The sequence below is a fragment of the Ranitomeya variabilis genome, chromosome 3 (assembly GCF_051348905.1).
Source record: "Ranitomeya variabilis isolate aRanVar5 chromosome 3, aRanVar5.hap1, whole genome shotgun sequence".
Lineage (NCBI taxonomy): Eukaryota > Metazoa > Chordata > Amphibia > Anura > Dendrobatidae > Ranitomeya > Ranitomeya variabilis.
In genome coordinates, this window is record NC_135234.1 from 429367294 (window position 1) to 429380894 (window position 13601).

A 13601-nucleotide genomic window follows, 5' to 3' on the forward strand; every position below is an offset into this window, starting at 1 on the left:
TAAGGAAACAGTATGGCAAGACCAACAGAAGAATGTGAAGTGGGTTTTCCTGTGGCCATCCAGAACCTGAGTTCAAAGGCTTATTGGGTGCATATGACTTGGTAACATGGAAGGCCTTGCAGTCAATACTTAAGAAAACAGTATGGGATTACAAAATGAATAATATGAAGTGGATTTTCATGTGGCCATCCATTACATGGGTTCAAAGGGTGCATATGACTTTGTAGCAGGGCAGGCCTTGCATTTAATACATAAGAAAACAGTATGGCAGGACCAACTGAATAATGTGAAGTGGGTTTACCTGTGGCCATCCAGTACATGGGTACAAAGGCTTATTGGGGTGCATATGACTTTGTAGCATGGCAGGCCTTGCAGTTAATACATAAGAAAACAGTATGGCAGGATGAACTGAATAATGTGAAGTGGGTTTTCCTGTGGCCATCCAGTACATGGGTTCAAAGGCTTTCTTGGGGTGCATATGACTTGGTAGCAGGGTAGTCCTTGCATTCAATGCAACATTTTTTCAGGAAGCCCTCCTGTACCTCTCGTGAAAGGGGTACTGTGGTGCATCATAATTCTTGGCAGGCCAGCCACTCACTGCATAGGCAATAACAGCATAGGAGACACACTGTTTAATAATGGCCTTTTAATAATAATAATGCTGCCTGATGCCCCTCTAAAAATAGGCTTGATGACTTTAAGAGTCCATCCTTCATAAATGAAACAAGATGTGTCTCCTTATGTGTCACACCCCACATGGCCAGCAAGGGTTGTTAAATGTTACAATGACATTTCCCAGTGAATGCATTTGTATTGGTTTAAAGCAATTTTAAAATTGAAAAACTAATAAAAAAATGCTGTGTGTGAACATAGCCTAAGTGGTGGAGGAATATTTTTGTCTGGGGTTAATTATTTTGCCTTATATGCAAGTTATTACCCTGGAAAGGATGTACCTTAACATATTTCCCAGCAAAATCCATTTTGGTTTCGTTTTTGTATGTTTTTTTTGTGCACCGGTAAAAATGGCGTGAAACTCTGACAACATTGCTTACAGCTGTGACCTAGGAGTCAGAAATGCTTCCAGCGGTGATCCCCAAGATGTTCCCCTGACATTTGAGCAGTGTTTCCATCATTTTCAGATGTTTTCAGACCTTAAAAAGACCCTTGGGGGGGATCACGGTAAAAATACTCGGGTTTCCAATAGACTTACATTGGTCTCGTTGCTCGGGTCGAGTACCCGAGTATTCCAATTTGATCCACCCGAGCAACGAGCACCCGAGCATTTTAGTGCTCGCTCATCACTAATGCTGAGATGTGAACAGGTGACAATACCACAGAATTGGCACTAAAGGTTTAGATTATGAAATGAGGCCTTGTTCCTGCACCAGACTATTATCCAAAACAATCTGTATTATGAGAAGAGGTCTGGTGCCTAAACCAGAGTCTTATGCAAAACTATTTGAATTATGAAATGAGGCCTGGTGCCTTCAACACATTATTAGCACAAAGAATTTGTATTATGAAATGAGGTCTGTTGCCTGCGCCAGAGTATTATCCCAAATGATTTTCAATATGAAATAATGACTGGGATCGTTGCTCGGGTCGATTACCCAAGTATTCCAATTTGCTTGACCCGAGCAATGAGCACCCAAGCATTTCAGTGCTTTCCCATCACTATGCGGAATGCTTCACCAGATCCCACTGTTTCTGAAATTTTTTTTGTGACATATTGTACTTCATGATAACGGTAACATTTATTTGATATGACTTGCATTTATTTATGAAAATAATGGAAATTTGGCAAAAAATTTGAAAATTTTGCAATTTACAAACTTTTAATTATTTTGTGACCTTAAATCAGAGAGTTATGTCACACAAAATAGTTAAGAAATAACATTTTCCACATGTCTACTTTACATAAGCATAATTTTGGATGCATAATTTTTTTTTTGTTAGGACGTTAAAAGGGTTAAAAGTTGACCAGTCATTTCTAATGTTTCCACCAAAATTTACAGAACCATTTTTGAAGTGACTTTGAGGGCCCTATATGACAAAAAGTGTTTGGGAGATGATTAGAGCTTGGAAGGAAAGGAACATGTCATGATCCAGGCCAGGTTTTGGTTTTGTCTTTCCTTTCCCGGTCTGATCATGTCAGGGTTTAACTTTCCCTGCCTCGTTCCCGTGTCCGGTCTGCTATATCTTGGTGCTGCAACCTGTGTGCAGTGCCAGTTATATTGCTTGCCTTCGGCATGCTAGCTGGCTCTGGTGGGTTCCTGATCTGTCCTGTGCACTTTACTGACCTGAACCATGTCTGCTTACCTTCCACCTACCTGTTCCTGCCCCTTTTCCCTTGTGTGTTTGGATTCCCCGACATTGACTTTATCTTGGCTCTGGCCTGATTCTGTCTCTCCCCTCTGGTATATCTGCTACTGACTGGTACTGATCTTCTGCTCTCATCTGACTCTGCTCCTTTGTTTTCCCTTGATACTGCATTATCTCCTCTTATTGACTCGGCTCTCTGACTACTCCACTGCCACTTAGTGGTAGGTTCGCTGTATTACTGTGGGTATTCTTCATAGCAGGATTTTCAGCTCACTCTCCACTCTTTTGCAATCTAGTGGAGTCTGTGTTACTCTGCATTAACCCTCAGTACTACAGCGTGACATTATAACTGGCCACACATTTTTCTTTCCTCTCTCTATGGATCCACTTCATACTCTTGCGGATCAAGTGTTAAATTTGACCAAATGATGAAGGATTTGTCAGTGGAACATAGAGACCTTGCCACTTCCCATAACCAACTCCAGGGGGAACATACTGAACCTGTTAAGTCGTTTCAGGGTTCTATGACACAATCAGTCAGTCATTAGGCAGTCTGACTTCATTGATATTTCTTTATACTCTCCTGAACCTACAGTCAGGCTCCCAGATACTTTCTCCATAGAAAAGGAGAAGTTTCATACATTCAGAGAGATTTGTAAGCTACTTTTCTCCCTTAGACCCAAGTCCTCTCGAAGTGAAAGTCAACAGGTAAGAATAATTATCTCTTTACTCCGGGAAGGTCTTCAAACTTGGGATTTTTCTTTACCTGTTACTGCCTCTGAACGCATGTCTGTGGATAGGTCATTTGAGGCTTTAGGACTGATTTATGACAAACCAGACTGGGTCAGGGTTGCAGACGACACAATCATGGGTCTCTCCTAGGGTAAACTTAATGCTGAATGGTATTGTTCTGAATATAGATGGTGGTCCACTGAGGTGTCTTGGAATGACTCTGCTTTAAGATGCCAATTTAGGAGATAACTTTTGGATCATCTCAAGGATGCTCTGGCTCTCCATCTGCCACCTAGTTCTTTTGAGGAGGCCATGACTCAGGCCATTTGCATGGATCAGAGATTGCAGGAGAGATGAGTAATCCAGCAAGAGGTTCCAGTATACCCTGCTAAGTCCAAGGTGATGCCATATACAGAACCTATGAGGTTGAGGCCACTAACCTCAAGGAGAAGGAGAGGAAGTGGCAACGCGAAGGGAGATTATGTTTCTACTGTGGAAGTCAGGGACATTGGAAGAAGGATTGCCCCTCTTGCCCACCATCTAACACGTTGTCGGGAAACGTTGAAGTCTTGATGATTGTTGAGGATGTCACCCAGACTCCCAGGTACCATTTTCCTCATTTCATAAGATTCTGTTAGAGGTGGAATTTTGGTGTGGTCATGGTTACACACCCACTTCAGCTTCTGTGGACTGTGGGTCATCTATGAACTTTATTGACTCTAGTCTGGTGTCCAAGAGTAAGTTAGGGACAGTTAGGTTAAAGACTCCCATCCATATTATTGCCGCTGATAAGACACCATTGGCTCAGAATGTGGTCACGATGGTCTCTGAGGAGATTCTCCTCAAAGTGGGTTCCTTACACCAGGAACAAATTTCATATTACGTTCTGGATAACCTTCCTGTGGGACTGGTTTTGGGATTCCCCTGGTTACAGTTGCATAATCCTGTTATTGACTGGGAATCTCGGGATATTGTTAAATGGAGTCCTAACTGTTCTAATGGTTGTCTTTCTGCTGTTTCTGTGTCTTCCATTAATCTGGAGGGTAGTATTCCGGAGTGCCTCAAAGATTTTGGAGATGTGTTTTCCGAAAGAGAGGCTGAGGTCTTGCCACCACATCGCCCCTATGATTGTACTGTTAATCTGATTCCGGGTGCTGAATTGCCCAAGGCACGTTTGTACAATCTTTCTGGCTCGGAACACACTGCTATGAAAGATTATGTCTCTGAAAGTTTACACAAAGGTCACATCCATCCCTCTGTCTCACCTGAGGCTGCTGGATTTTTTTTTGTTAAAAAGAAAGATGGTGGTTTCCGTCCTTGCCTCGATTTTCTGGAACGAAATAAAATTACGATGAGAAACACCTAACCTTACTGCTCATTCCAGATATTTACAACCAATTATTTGGGGCTAAGTGGTTTTCCATGTTGGATCTCAGTGGAGCATATAACCTTATCCATACTCAGGAAGGGGACGAGAGGAAAACGGCATTTCTCACCTCTGAGGGCTTGTTTAAAAACTTAGTCATGCCCTTTGGTCATATGAATGCACCTTCTGTGTTTCAAAACTTCATTAATGATGTATTTTCTAATTTCAATGGGTGCTTTATGGTTGTATATCTGGATGACATTCTTATTTTTTCACCTGACAAAGAATCTCACATTGATCATGTAAGTGCGATTCTTCGTAGGTTACGGGAGAACTTCCTGTTCGTTAAACCTGAGAAGTGTTTATTTTGTGTCCAAGAGCTTTCATTTCTGGGGTTCATCCTCTCTACCAATGGTTTTTGTATGGACCCCGGAAAGGTACAGGCTATTGTTGATTGGGTGCAGACCAGAGACCTCAAGGGTCTTCAGCGTTTTTTGAGGTTTGCCAACTATAATTGTAAATTTATCAAGGGGTTTTCTCAGGTGGTCAAGCCAATCACCGATCTCACTCATAAAGGGGCTGATCTTAAAGTCTGGTCAACTCAGGTAGTTGAACCATTTTCAGCATTGAAGAAGTGTTTTATGCCCGCAACTGTGGTGGTTCAGCCCAATCTGTCAGAACCATTCATTGTAGAGGTGGACGCATTGGAGGTGGGAGGGGGGTGGGGCTGTCTCAAGGACCCGTCACTTTGACTAATTTAAGACCATGTGCCTTTTTCTCCAGCAAATTTTCTCCTGAAGAGAGAAATTATGATGTCGGTAATCGGGAGTTGTTGGCCATAAAATTGGCTTTTGAAGAATAGAGGCACTTTTTGGAGGAGGCTGCTCATCATATCACGGTGATTACGGAGCACAAGAAGATGTCTTACATTGAGTTTGCCAAACGTTTAACTGCTAGACAGGCTGGGTGGTCGCTTATCTTTTTTATGCTTTCATTTTTCTATCACCTTTCGGCCCGATTCCAAGAATGTCAAGGCCAATGCCTTATCTCTCAAATTGGATTCGATTTCACCTCCCAAACCTCCCTCCTCCATTCTTCAGAATGGGGTGGTCATTGCTGGGGTGTCCTCTGAATTGGAGCTTGAAATTCGTGAGGCTCAGTCTCTTACTCCTCCTTTATTGCCTGATAAGCTTTTCAGCCCAGTTCAGTATCAGTTGAGGGTTCTCCGGGAGTTTCACAACTCTGCTCTCAGTGGGCATCCTGGAGTCTCGGCTAACTGGAGAGCTATTGCTAGACTGTTTTGATGGCCCTCCATGTCAGTTGATGTCGCCATGTTTGTGTCTGCTTGTGATACTTGTGCTCATGCTAAAGTCTCCCATAAGTGGCCGGCCCAACAATTAGTGCCAATGCCAATTCCGGATAGACCCTGGACTCATTTTTCCATGGATTTTATCACTGATCTCCCCCTTTCCAATGGCAAGACAGTGGTCTTGGTAGTGGTTGACAGGTTTAGCAAAAAGGCGCATTTTGTTCCCTTGGCAGGACTACCTAATGCTGAAACACTATCTAAATTGTTTATTGAACACATTGTACGGTTGCATGGCATGCCTCTGAACTTGATGTCTGACAGAGGGGTGCAATTCCTGTCTAAGTTTTGGAGAGCATTTTGCAAGAGATTGGGTATTAACTTGACTTTTTCCTCTGCCTAACATCCTGAGACTAACGGTCAGATGGAGAGGACCAATCAGACTCTGGAACAGATATTACGGTGTCTTGTTATCTCTCAGCAGGGTAATTGGTCTTCCTCATTGCCCGTGGCTGAGTTCGCATTCAATAATCAGGTTAATCAGTCCACTGGTACCCCTCCATTTTTTTGTAATTACAGTATTCACCCCCATTTTGGTGAATTTTCCAGGCTGGATTCGGGGTGTTCAGGGGCTGATTTGGCAGTTCAACGGTTGAGGAAGGTTTGGAGGGAGGTTCAGAACATTGGGGTGGCTCAAGGCAGACAGAAACATTTTGCTGATAAGCAACGATATGTAGGACCTAAGTTTCTGGTAGGAGATAAACTGTGGTTTTCTACCAAGAACATACATCTGAAACTTCCCTCGGTCAAGCTGAGTCCCAAGATTATTGGTCCTTATGTGATCATTGAGGTTGTCAACCCAGTTGCCTTTCGCTTACACTTGCCTTTGTTGCTTTGAATCTCCAATGCATTTCATAGGTCCCTTCTTAAATCATTTGTACCTTCTTCTACTGAGTTTTCACCTCCTATTTCTGTGGATGGACAAAAAATATGAAATTGAATGTATTGTCCACTCTGTTTCTCCGCTTGCTTCAGTACTTGGTACAATGGAGGGATTACAGTCCGGAGGATCATTCTTGGGGCCCGGCACGATCAGTCCATGCTGATCGGTTGGTGCGTGCTTTTCATACACGTTTTCCTGGGAAACCTGGGGGTCCGGAGGCGCCCCTTGAGAGGAGGGCACTGTCATGATAAAGGCCGGGTTTTGGCTTTGTATTTCCTTTCCCGGTCTGATCATGTCAGCGTTTAACTTTCCCTGCCTCGTTCCCGTGTCCGGTCTGCTATATCTTGGTACTGCAACCTATGTGCAGTGCCAGTTATATTGCTTGCCTTTGGTGTGCTTGCTGGTTCTGGTGAGTTCTTGATTGGTCCTGCTGCGCTTTTCTGACCCGACCTGTGTCTGTTTACCTTCCACCTACCCATTCCTGCCCCTTTTCCCTTGTGTGTTTGGATTCCCCCATATTGACTTTAGCTTGGCTCTGACCTGATTCTGTCTCTCCCCTCTGGTATATCTGCTACTGAATGATACTGATCTTTTGCTCTCCTCTGACTCTGCTCCTTGGTTTTCCCTTGATACTGCGTTATCTCCTGGTATTGACTCGGCTCTATGACTACGCCGCTGTCACTTAGTGGTAGCTGTGCTGTAATACTATGAGTCTCTTTCATAGCATGATTTTCAGCTCACAGTCCACTCTGTTGCGATCTAGTGGAGTCTGTGTTACTCTGCATTAACCCTCAGTACTACAGCATGACAGAGCATTATTTGACTGCAAAATTGGTTGGAAGCGAGAGCGAACACCATGTTACGTTTGAAGAGCCCTTAATGTGCCTAAACAGTGGAAACCCCCCACAAATGATAACATTTTGGTAACCAAACCCCTCAAGGAAAATTTCCCACGGAGCTCGCATTGATGTCAAAAAGGAGAACTGAGTTCACTGGCTGTGAACTTGCAGGACCTGTCTGACCTCACTGCTAGCAGGATAACTTTTTCACACTTGCAGTGCTGCCAGACAGGAAATAGTAGTTCACAGAGAGACACTGAGCACAGGGTGCTCAGTGTCTGTCCTGGAGGATGACAGCCTGTCTGGTCACATCATGCAACCATGCAGCCTACCATCTAGATGTAGCAGAGCTGGACCAGTCATGGGACAAATGGATTATCATCATGTCTGCGGAAAGGTGAGGAATATTGTTGCTTTTTTAACTCTTTTGCAGATCGCGAACACATTGTCAATTGTCAATGCAACCCTCTTATCCCACTCTTGACACAGATAGCAACACAACAGAAGAAATGCCAGTCTAAGGGGTCAGATTCCTTGTAGGAATGCTCAGACTTGACACCCTTAATGTGGTGGTGCACCATCTCGCTGGAAAAACTTAGGGAATGTGCCATCTTCAGTGCATAAAGATTGCAACACATCATCATGTTGCAATTTCAGATATCCAGTGGCATTGAGGTTTCCATTGATGAAAAATGGCCCCACTATCTTTGTACCCCATATACCACACAATACCATCAATTATGGGTGTCAGGTCAGAGCATTCCTACATGAACAGTTTCCTGGAAAGTGGATTGGTCGTTGTGGGCTAGTTGAATGGCCACCAAGGTCTCCCGATCTGACCCCCTTAGACTTTTATCTTTGGGGACATCTGAAGGCAATTGTCTATGCTGTGAAGATCCGAGATGTGCAGCATCTGAAACAATGGATACTGGAAGCCTGTGCTAGTATTTCTCCTGTGGTGTTGCTATCAGTGTGTCCAAGAGTGGGAGAAGAGAGTTGCATTGACAATTCAACACAATGGGCAGCACTTTGAACACATTTTATAAGTGATTGTAAATTTGAAAATAACTCATGAAAGAATAAAGTTGCATTAAAGCCAAGCACACCATTGTTTTTCTTGTGAAATTCTCAATAAGCTTGATGTGTCACATGACCCTCTACCCATTGAAAAAAATAAAGTTGGATCCAAAATGGCAGATTTCAAAATGGCCGCCATGGTCACCACCCATTTTGAAAAGTTTTCCCCCTCCCATATACTAATGTGCCACAAACAGGAAGTTGATATCACTAACCATTCCCATTTTATTTAGGTGTATCCATATAATTGGCCCACTCTGTAGATACATACATACAGTTAGGTCCATAAATATTTGGACAGAGACACCATTTTTCTAATTTTGGTTATAGACATAACCACAATGAATTTTAAACAAAACAATTCAGATGCAGTTGAAGTTCAGACTTTCAGCTTTCATTTGATTGTATCCACATTAAAATTGGATGAAGGGTTTAGGAGTTTCAGCTCCTTAACATGTGCCACCCTGTTTTTAAAGGGACCAAAAGTAATTGGACAATTGACTCCAAGGCTATTTCATGGACAGGTGTGGGCAATCCCTTCGTTATGTCATTCTCAATTAAGCAGATAAAAGGCCTGGAGTTGATCTGAGGTATGGTGCTTGCATTTGGAAGGTTTTGCTGTGAAGTAAACATGCGGTCAAAGGAGCTCTCCATGCAGGTGAAACAAGCCATCCTTAAGCTGCGAAAACAGAAAAAAACTATCAGAGAACTTGCTACAATATTATGAGTGGCAAAATCTACAGTTTGGTACATCCTGAGAAAGAAAGAAAGCACTGGTGAACTCATCAATGCAAACAGACCTGGGTGCCCACAGAAGACAATCGTGGTGGATGATCGCAGAATAATCTCCATGGTGAAAAGAAACCCCTTCACAACAGCCAACCAAGTGAACAACACTCTCCAGGAGGTAGGGGTATCAATATCCAAATCTACCATAAAGAGAAGACTGCATGAAAGTAAATACAGAGGGTTCACTGCACGGTGCAAGCCGCTCATAAGCATCAAGAATAAAAAGGCTAGACTGGACTTTGCTAAAAAACATCTAAAAAAGCCAGCACAGTTCTGGAGGAACATTCTTTGGACAGATGAAACCAAGATCAACTTGTACCAGAATGATGGAAAGAGAAAAGTATGGCGAAGGCGTGGTACAGCTCTTGATCCAAAGCATACCACATCATCTGTAAAACACGGCGGAGGCAGTGTGATGGCTTGGGCATGCATAGCTGCCAGTGGCACTGGGTCACTAGTGTTTATTGATGATGTGACACAGGACAGATGCAGCCGAATGAATTCTGAGGTATTCAGAGCCATACTGTATGCTCAGATCCAGCCAAATGCAGCCAAACTGATTGGTCGTCGTTTCATACTAGAGATGGATAATGACCCAAAACATAAAGCCAAAGCAACCCAGGAGTTTATTAAAGCAAAGAAGTGGAATATTCTTGAATGGCCAAGTCAGTCACCTGATCTCAACCCAATTGAGCATGCATTTCACTTGTTAAAGACTAAACTTCAGACAGAAAGGCCCACAAACAAACACCAACTGAAAACCACCACAATGAAGGCCCGGCAGAGCATCAAAAAGTAGGAAACACAGAGTCTGGTGATGTCCATGAGTTCAAGACTTCAGGCAGTCATTGCCAACAAAGGGTTTTCAACCAAGTGCTAAAAATTAACATTTTATTTAAAATTATTGAATCTGTCCAATTACTTTTGGTCCCTTTAAAAACAGGGTGGCACATGTTAAGGAGCTGAAACTCCTAAACCCTTCATCCAATTTTAATGTGGATACCCTCAAATGAAAGCTGAAAGTCTAAACTTCAACTGCATCTGAATTGTTTTGTTTAAAATTCATTGTGGTAATGTCTATAACCAAAATTAGAAAAATGTTGTCTCTGTCCAACTATATTTGGACATAACTGTATATGTGTGTGCCACTGGCATCTAAATATTTATGTATTTTATTATTATTTATTATTCCATGACGCTTTACATGTGAGGAGGGGTATACAAAATAAAAACAAGTACAATAATCTTGAACAATACAAGTCACAACTGGTACAGGAGGAGAGAGGACCCTGCCCGCGAGGGCTCACAATCTACAAGGGATGGGTGAGGATACAGTAGGTGAGGATAGAGCTGGTCGTGAAGTGGTTTGGTCGATCGGTGGTTACTGCAGGTTGTAGGCTTGTCGGAAGAGGTGAGTCTTCAGGTTCTTTTTGAAGGTTTCTATGGCAGGTGAGAGTCTGATATGTTGTGGTAGAGAGTTCCAAAGTAGGGGTGATGCACGAGAGAAATCTTGTATGCAATTGTGGAAAGAGGAGATAAGAGGGGAGTAGAGAAGGAGATCTTGTGAGGATCGGAGATTGCATGCAGGAAAGTACCGGGAGACAAGGTCACAGATGTATGGAGGAGACAGGTTGTGGATGGCTTTGTTTGTCATGGTTAGGCTTTTTTACTGGAGTCTCTGGGTAATGAGGAGCCAGTGAAGGGATTGACAGAGGGGAGAGGCCGGGGAATAGCGGGGGGACAGGTGGATTAATCGGGCAGCTGAGTTTAGAATAGATTGGAGGGGTGCGAGAGTGTTAGAGGGGAGGGCACGGAGCAGGAGGTTACAGTAGTCGAGGCGGGAGATGATAAGGGCATGGACTAGGGTTTTTGCAGATTCTTGGTTTAGGAATGTACGGATATGTTAAATATTTTTGAGTTGAAGGAAGCAGGAAGCGGAAAGGGCTTGGATATGTGGTTTGAAGGAGAGATCAGTGTCACGGATTACCCCGAGACAGCGAGCTTGTGGGACTGAGGAGAGTGGCCAGCCATTTACTGTAATGGATAGGTTCGTTGGGGGGGTCGCGTGAGATGGGGAATGACGATGAATTCTGTTTTGTCCATGTTAAGTTTTAGAAATCTAGCAGAGAAGAAGGAAAAGATAGTGGATAGACATTGAGGGATTCTGGTTAGTAAGGTGGTGATATCTGGTCCAGAGATGTAGATCTGTGTGTCGTCAGCATAGAGATGATACTGAAAACCGTGAGATTCTATGAGCTGTCCAGGCCAAAAGTGTAAATGTAGAAGAGCAGGGGCCCTAGAACTGAACCTTGCGGGACTCCGACAGATAGGGGGCGAGGTGAGGAGGTGGTGTGTGAGTGGGAGACGCTGAATGTCCGGTCAGTTAGGTATGATGAAATCCAGGATAGGGCCAAGTCAGTGATGCCAAGGGATGAGAGGGTCTGCAGCAACAGGGAATGGTCCACTGTGTCAAAGGCAGAGGACAGGTCCAGGAGGAAGAGGATAGAGTAGTGTCGCATGCTCTTGGAAGTTAATAGGTCATTGGTGACCTTAGCTATGGCAGTTTCAGTGGAGTGGTGTGACTGGAAGCCTGATTGTAAATGGTTGAAGAGGGAGCAGGAAGATAGATGGGAGGACAGTTCAAGATGGATGTGTTGTTCCAGTAGTTTTGAGGCATAGGGGAGAAGTGATATAGGGCGATAGCTAGATACAGAGGATGGGTCAAGAGAGGGCTTTTTGAGGATAGGTGTGATTGAGGCATGTTTAAAGCTTGAGGGGAAAACATCAGTTGTTAGTGATAGGTTGAAGAGATGGGTTAGGGTTGGGATGAAGACTGTGGCAAGGTTTAGGATGAAGTGGGAAGGGATTGGGTCAAGTGCACAGGAGGTGAGGTGCGATCTTGAGAGTAGAGTGGAGAGTCGATCTTCTGTAATGGTGAAGAAGTTGGTTTTGGAAGTGGAGTGCTGGGCAGTTGGGAGGAAGGGCTCTGGGGGTTGTCGACTAAAACTGTCTCTGATGTTCTCAATCTTCTGCTTGAAAAATGAGGCAAAGTCTTCAGCTGAGATGAGTAGGGAGGGAGGAGGTGCTGGGGGACGGAGTAGAGAATTGAAAGTGTTGAATAACTGTTTAGAGTTATGAGACAGGGAGGATATGAGAGATGAGAAGTAGGTTTGTTTTGCTGTGGCGAGTGTGGTTTTGAAAGTAGTGAGGGACTGTTTGAATGCAATGAAGTGCTCGTTGGAGAGGGATCTTTTCCATCTCCGCTCAGCAGCCCTGGAAGCTCGCCTCAGTTCTTTGGTCAGGCTGGTGTGCCAGGGCTGTCTGTTGATTTTGCGAGCTTTGGTATGTGTGAGAGGGGCAAGAGATTCCAAAGCTACAGCTATTGTGGTGTTATATAGAGCGACAGCTTCATCCTCATTGTGTAGGGAACTTATGTCTGTGAGAGGGAGGAGGGTTTCAGAGAATGAGTGTTGATTAAGATGTTAAAGATTTCTGTGAGTGTGTGCGAGTTTGTGGGGTGGAAATTGTAGACAAGAAGTGGAGAGGGAAGAGAATGTGAGTAGATTGTGGTCAGAAAGAGGAAGACGTGAGTTAGAGAGGTTAGATAGGGAGCAGAGGCGGATGAAGATAAGGTCCAGTGTGTGACCATCTTTGTGAGTTGCTGCAGAAGACCATTGAGTGAGGCCGAAGGAGGAAGTGAGAGATAGAAGTTTAGAGGCAGCTGAGAAGAAAATGTCAATGGGTATGTTGAAGTCGCCCATGATGATAGTGGGGATATCCGCAGAAAGGAAATGAAGTAGCCAGGTGGTGAAGTGGTCAAAGATGGTGGTGGCTGGCCCTGGGGGGTGGTAAATGACAGCCAGATGGAGGTTGGAGGGGGAGTAGATGTGCACAGAGTGCACCTCAAAGGAAGGGAGGGTAACAGAGCGTGGCAGTGGGATGTGGGTGAAGGAGCAGTTACCTGACAGGAGAAAACCAACTCCTCCGCCATGCTTTATACTGGGGCGGGGTATATGAGAAAGGTGAAAGCCACCATACGAAAGTGCAGCAGGAGAAGCTGTGTCAGAAGGGGTGAGCCAGGTTTTGGTTTATGTGTATATATCTATTCTATCTATTCTATTCTAACCTGTCACACTAATCAGCTCGTTACCTGCATTAAAGACAGCTGTCTTACATAGTCACATTTATAAAAAGACTCCTGTCCACAGACTCAATTATTTATTCAGA